The sequence below is a fragment of the Atta colombica genome, unplaced genomic scaffold (assembly GCF_001594045.1).
Source record: "Atta colombica isolate Treedump-2 unplaced genomic scaffold, Acol1.0 scaffold243, whole genome shotgun sequence".
Classification (NCBI taxonomy): domain Eukaryota; kingdom Metazoa; phylum Arthropoda; class Insecta; order Hymenoptera; family Formicidae; genus Atta; species Atta colombica.
In genome coordinates, this window is record NW_017259342.1 from 569,150 (window position 1) to 575,892 (window position 6,743).

General features: G+C 34.3%; 1 protein-coding gene across 2 annotated transcripts in view; it reads left to right on the plus strand.

Moving 5' to 3' along the window:
* Positions 1 to 2,291: 2,291 nt before the first annotated feature.
* The window catches only part of LOC108688857 (cyclin-dependent kinase 4-like), a 16,666-nt gene continuing 12,214 nt past the window's right edge, over positions 2,292 to 6,743 (plus strand). Inside the window, exon 1 of one of the 2 annotated variants that reach the window (XM_018195362.1) lies at positions 2,292 to 2,572. The gene's annotated coding sequence lies outside the window, so the exon portion shown is untranslated. Of the gene's footprint in view, positions 2,573 to 6,160; positions 6,389 to 6,743 lie in introns of those variants that run through there. The other variant, XM_018195363.1, reaches the window with a different exon arrangement.

The following is a 6,743-nucleotide window of genomic DNA, read 5'->3' on the forward strand; positions in this document are numbered from 1 at the left end:
ATTTCACATGTTAGAATCCAATAATCGCTTAGCACGTCTTCGTCCTAATACTGATAACATCTGTCATTTATCACTAAATTTTACTAGTAAAACCGTTCGCCTTGCTCATCACATGTTGCATTCACATTTGAAAAAAAACGCTATATCTTAAAAATTCAACATGATAAAATTTTTTTGGTGATTAGAACGCCCCAAAATAAAACTTTAAAAAAGTTTCTTTTTCTTATACACAAAAATTATTCAAAATTTATAAACTGTTATTTGCAAATATAATATCTTTGATTGAATTGATTGCTAATAAGAAAAATCATAATAATGATAATTCATAAAGACAAGTAACGACAAAGAAATATCTTCTACTCGCTCTTATTTGGATTTTAATTGATTGTCAATCGCCTTTCCGATTTGTAGCCACAAGACAGTATGAAGTACAGTAGCTTGTTGGGCGACAATAATGATCATTGATTCATACGTCATCTGGTTGCAGTATGCGTCACTGCATTACTACACTTATAGAAACGGGCGGCGTTAGATGCATCACTGGTTCGTCACGCGGGATAATTCCGCGCAAGCTGCTCGAATAACCGAATGACGAGTATGAAAAATCTCCTAATCATTAATGGATGGAGTGTTAGTCATTCAAAGATACAACAGTAATTTTCTTGACCATTTATAGTATGTTTTTATAATTGCGAACTAAAAAACTTGAAGAACCGAATTACACTATTAAATTCACAATATTAATTAAATTATGTCCAATTTGAATTATTTTTAATCATTCTTATATAGATCGTCACTGCTCTTATTTAACTAAAACAATAGAGTTATACAAGAAATATTAAATTTGATTAAATTTTATTTATTATTTACTAAGTGTATACGTTAGTATGTGTGCTGTTTATTTTGAAATTAAGCAACTCAATTACATAAATAGATTGATTAGAAGTTGTATCTTTAATCACGTGTATTAAAATTATGCTATTTTTAATATTTCTATACATTTCTGCAAAATTATGTTTAAATATTTTACGTTAAAAAATAAAGTATTGTTATTAATAATGTCTTCAATTATAGTAGTTAATAAAACGAACGAAAGAAAAAAATATTTAAGTCAGACTATCGACGAGAAATCAAATGTACATTTAGGTCAATCAATAACACGACGCATATCGGATTCTTTAACCCTATACCTTCGACGCAGAACGCTTTGCCCTTACCACTACGAATTCTGATCACGTATAGAGAGTACAACGACATACTTTCTTACGCCGGAAATTCGAACACAAGCTGAAGCTAAAAGAAATACAGGCCCAATTAAATGTTGAACCTATATCTTGCGCGTTTTGTTAGTGATTCTTTCACAGCCGTATCATAAAATGTATACTTTAGTATAAAAAAAGCAATCAAAGTGTTGCGGAATTCCAAGCTGAAGAAACGCTCTATCATAAATTTCGAAAATTAGCGAAGGTCCTCTTTTAATCTGCCGACATATTGGACTCGTTAACGAATAATAACGTCTGCTATTCTAGAACGGATTGCAAGAAAAATGCTGCATTTGATAAAGAAATGTTTTAAAAAACGCAATAATTATACAAGCTCGATTAAAAATAATAACTTAGTTTAGCAATCGGGTATTCTTCGTCGATTCATTTATTCAAACAAATTGTTTATCGATAAAACAAAAAAAGAATAAAAAAAATATTGCATGCACATTGAATTAAAATACCACGATACAACAAAAAAAAAAAGAAGATATCGATTTAAGTATTATGATTCAAATAAAAAAAAAAAGAAGATATCCACCGATTCTATCATTATGTTCGCGATTAAGTTTTAACACTCCAACATTTTATTTTCTCTATATTCTCGTTATTTTATTACTTAACTCGATAACCCAGTCAACACCAATTAAAAGTAACATAATATTAACGTTATAATTTCCCACTGAACAATGTAACTGTTGTATAACACCATGTATTATATTACATTCACATATTGTTGAATGTGAATTTATAGCATTGATATTATGTTACTCTTACAATCGTGTCTACTAGAAAAATTCTGTTTCCAACGTTTTTGACACAGTACAATCACGTTTAAACGTATGACTCGACACAAAAGATAGGTACAGCCCTGACCTTAAATCGAGCCCTGCAAAGGGCCCGGCGATCGTCGGCCCCACTCCTGGGCCCAGACCCGTGCTGGAGCCTCTCTGCCCATTCCATTCCAGAGTCGTAGCCGTCTCTCGCGTGCATCGCCCGCCGGAGGAAGCATTCCATTCATGTCTCGGAGCGCGCAACACGCTCGTCGCAGCGCCGCGTGAGAAAGAGAAGGCCACGAAAGAGGGCCCCGCCGCGAGGAGAAGCGCAGGGTCCTCACTACCTGGCGCCGCCTTCAGCGACGACGACGACGGGCCGTGATGACGGCCGTGATGACGATCGACGGGTTCGCCAGGAACGTCTGCCACCCGCCCTGTAGATTCTTCCAACGCCAAACACGTGGTCCTACGTTATTGTCTCGCCGCCGCGCCGAGCGCATCCGGGGAATCCGGGGATGCAGTAAAGCTGCACTGGTGCGTTCTTTTGTTTACCTTGCTCCTTTTTTTTACATCGCTTTCTCGTCCTATGTACATCTCGCAAAATGTTATGTACCGTCGATCGCAGAGGAAATTCGTCAAACGTGATCGATCTTGATAAAAATGATATAAGAGTATTTTTTTTATATTGAATCTCAAAAGTTCCGTGCAAACATGAATCGCGGAGGTGTGAAGATAATACGCGTATTATCTCGCTTTTATTTCGAGATAGAATTGGGTGTCTGTAAATATAGCGGCTTGATTAAGAGGTTTATCACTAGTGTTTGTGCTACTGATAAAGACGAGTGGTTAGAATGGTAAAACATTTAGCGAGATGTCTGCCTTGTTGCGCCGGCGCCGACTAGAATGCTATGGGAATCTCGTGTTCCCTATTTTCGAGTGGATAATATCTCATTTCGCAGCAGAATTACAAATTTCATAATTCTTCACCGGCAATGGTGAAGTAAATTCTAACTTTTCTGTTAACGGTTGAGAAACAGCAAATTTTTTATTATTCTTGATTATATAAAAATTTGAAAAACTTTAATATACCTGTTAAAGTTCAACGAATGTCTACCATCTTAGAAGTTGTATTTTAACTTATTTTCTTTAGATTTAAATTTATTTATAAAAATTCATATAATAAATATCGATGATGTCTTTAAAGACTTTATTTACCGGTAGAGGCTTAAACTTTATTCGTATAGCCTTGGCGGAGTGTAATTATGTAATGCAATAAGCAAAACAATAATCTTATTATTTTTTCATGTCAAAATCGTACATCAATACTGTCGCGTCGATAAAACCGTAATCGTAATATGACTCAGTCTGTGAATTATCTTTCGAATACCAAGCTACATATTCTGATTCCTATCATATCTGCTTTCTGCTTATTTAAAATCATTCACTGGTACTGGATCGCAGAGAACGGCGCTATTGTAAATAATCTTTATTTAGCAAAGCGGTCTGCGAAGGGTCGTAACCGACCGTCATCCCGACTCTTTTCGTCTTCAAAGCGCATAACCGCCGCGCATCCTCCGCATGCTAACGCGGCTGTTGAACTCCCCGGTCCCTCTTACACACACACACACACACACACACACACACGCGCGCGCGCGTATGTGTGTATGTGTGTGTGTGTGTGTGTGTATATATATATATATATATATGTACGTATACATATTTATTTAAAAGAAATAATTATTTTTATATATATATATATATAATTATTGCTTTTAAATATATATATAAAATTATCGCTTTTAAATGGTTCGACGCAACAGCCCATATATCACTAATGTATTTACATACATTCCGGTAAAAGATATTCCATTCCGGAAAATCTTACGAGAGAAACATTTCAGTGCATCCTCCGTATACTGTACATCAGAATTTCTCTCGATAGATTCCTTTCCTTTGATAGGACTCTCCTGAAAGCGACGAGATCTGGCGCGACACAACGACAGATCTCCGATTTTTTACAACGACGCGGATGTTGAAATAACGAGCGAGAGATTTTGATTGTTCGCGCGGTCGTCGAAACCGCCGCACTTCCTTTGCTTCCCGCCGTGGGTGATAGTGTCAGGCGCAGGATGACGAATGTGTAATGTCGCGTCGCTAATTTTCCCGGGAATATGCATGCGACTCCGGCCAGCATGACGATACCGAAGTCCCGTCTTGTGGTTATGGCGAACTGACAGTTTCTGATGGTTTAACGTGCCGTTAATGTCGCGATGGAATATAAAAACTGTTATGAACGAGCGACTCTCACTTACTCCCACGTGGCAGGTTGAAAAGTAACATTTCGAAATGAAATATTATAGTCTCGACCATCTAGACCAAATTTTATTTAGACAACCCATAATCGCGCAGTGCACTTCATAATGTATGGCTTCAACTAATATAAGATCTATCTCGCAAATTATTTACTATAAATTATTCATTATACTTATAAGCCATAACTCGGAAAACAATAGTACATTAGACAATACTTTTAAAAATTACGATACTTTACAATCACTGGCAAACGTAAAGCGTTTCACGTTACCTGTACATGTACTTGTCTATAGACTAAATGCTAATATTTGCATGTACTCGGCAGAATTTTTACCATCATTCGCGGAACAACAAGAATTACGAGATATTCATGATTCTAGAATGAATAAACATACATACATAAATCCCTGCGATAGTAATCGTTCTCTGTATTTATCGATAATCGGCGTCGCATTACGATGGGAAAGTACTCTATTTTCTGAATGGAATTTGCGAAAAAAATCAAGTTATTAATTGTCAGAAAGTTACTGACTTAATAACTAACAATAAAGACTCCCAAAGTTTGAAAACCAATAATAAAAACATATTAGAAGGCATTAGAAGTCAATGCAGAAAACAATGCATAACGTCTACTTGTTTTTATTATTATATAATAACGTTGCTTAGATGAGATCATTCAAAATGTAGATTAATAGATTTTTTCTGTCTTTTATCGCATAGATGTACGTTCATTCGCAGATCTTCATTAATTAATTATTGCAAGAATCACGAAATGATACAGAATGTTTTTTATTCAATTCAATCCAGTAGTGTTATACTTATTATCAGACACCCTATATATCCTGAGATATTGCATACATATTTCTTAATATTAATTTCATTTTCACCAAAATATATTGCACCCTTCAATTATTAATATCAGGATTGGTTAAGTTGACTTTTGTTTTTAACTAAGTTAAAGTTAACAGTCTTGAAAATTTAACTTAATTAAAATACAAGTTAATCCGTAATAAAATTAATTGAATTAAAAGTTAAGTTAATAAAAAAAGTAATTAAAAAGTTAAAAATTAAATTTTCGAACATACAATAAAAAGAAAAAGCTTGATTATTTTACATAATTTTTTGTATTTTTCCTTTCTCACAGCTTATTTATTAAAGAATCTAGTTATTTTTGTTCACAAATAATGATGATACAACATAAAATTACTAAATTATATAGTCTCTCGCATTGTATCTAAGGACTGACTTCAAAAAAATCAAATTAAAAATTAATAGTTATTGATAAAATGTAAACTAAACTAAGTTGAAAAATTAAGAGTCTAAAATGTAACTAAGTTAAGTTAAAATTAATTTTAACTTTTTAACTTTTTAACTTAACACTATCCTGATTAATATATATATATATATATATATATATATATATATATATATATAATTTTCGAATTTTCATGATAAAAGAAATAATACTGAGAACAATAGACGTTTGACAAATGGTTCGTTTTCCAGAACGTTTGTAATCTGCATTTCCGCGATCGTAAAACTGCATTTTCCCAGAAGAGAATCCGACATCATTCAATACGCTTGGATACCGTCCAAGAATCGCCCCCAACTAATGCTTTAAACTTCAACCGAGTGACGTGTTACTCCGGGATAGCTCATTGAGCGTCATGAATCACATTCCTTTACCGTAGACAGGTACTACTACACATCGAAACATCATGCGTTTCCACGTATCTCTGAGAAATTGTAATCTTCCTCCGTTCATATAAATCCATCGCGTATCGCGCGATCATTCAGTAACTCGAACGAGCCACCGTATACATCAGCTCCGGCGCGGGTGCGCGTCTCGTCCTTCCGAAACACGATTCATGAGACCCTGGGTCTTCGAAACAGCGGCGTGCCTCCCTTTCTCTCCCAGCCAGCGCTTCCCAAACTAGGGTTCCGCGGGATGACGAAAAATTACACGTTCTCCGCCGCTTGTAAAGCCTATTTAAACGACGCGCCGCTTTAGGGATCACTTACTGCGGCCATAAATATGTAAGTATATACGGGCGAATATCGACTCTGTTTGCTCTTCAGTATTATGAGTTTGTTTTCTCTTTCTCTCACTCTTTTTAGTCAGTTTTTTTACTTGTTTTGATTAAAACATAATGTAAGAAGAATGCAGTATTAATAGAAGAATATATTTAAAAAACAGATATTTTTCTAAAATTTATTAATATTAAATAAGTTTCAAACATAAGATTTATAAATGAACTTCTTTTGTAAATGTGAAATTTATTTACTTAATATTAATAATTTTTGGAAAATATTATTTTTTAAAAATAAAACGAAAGAGAATTTATTAATTTCTTCTGATGTAAATATTTTTACACATAAATTCTGGTAGATA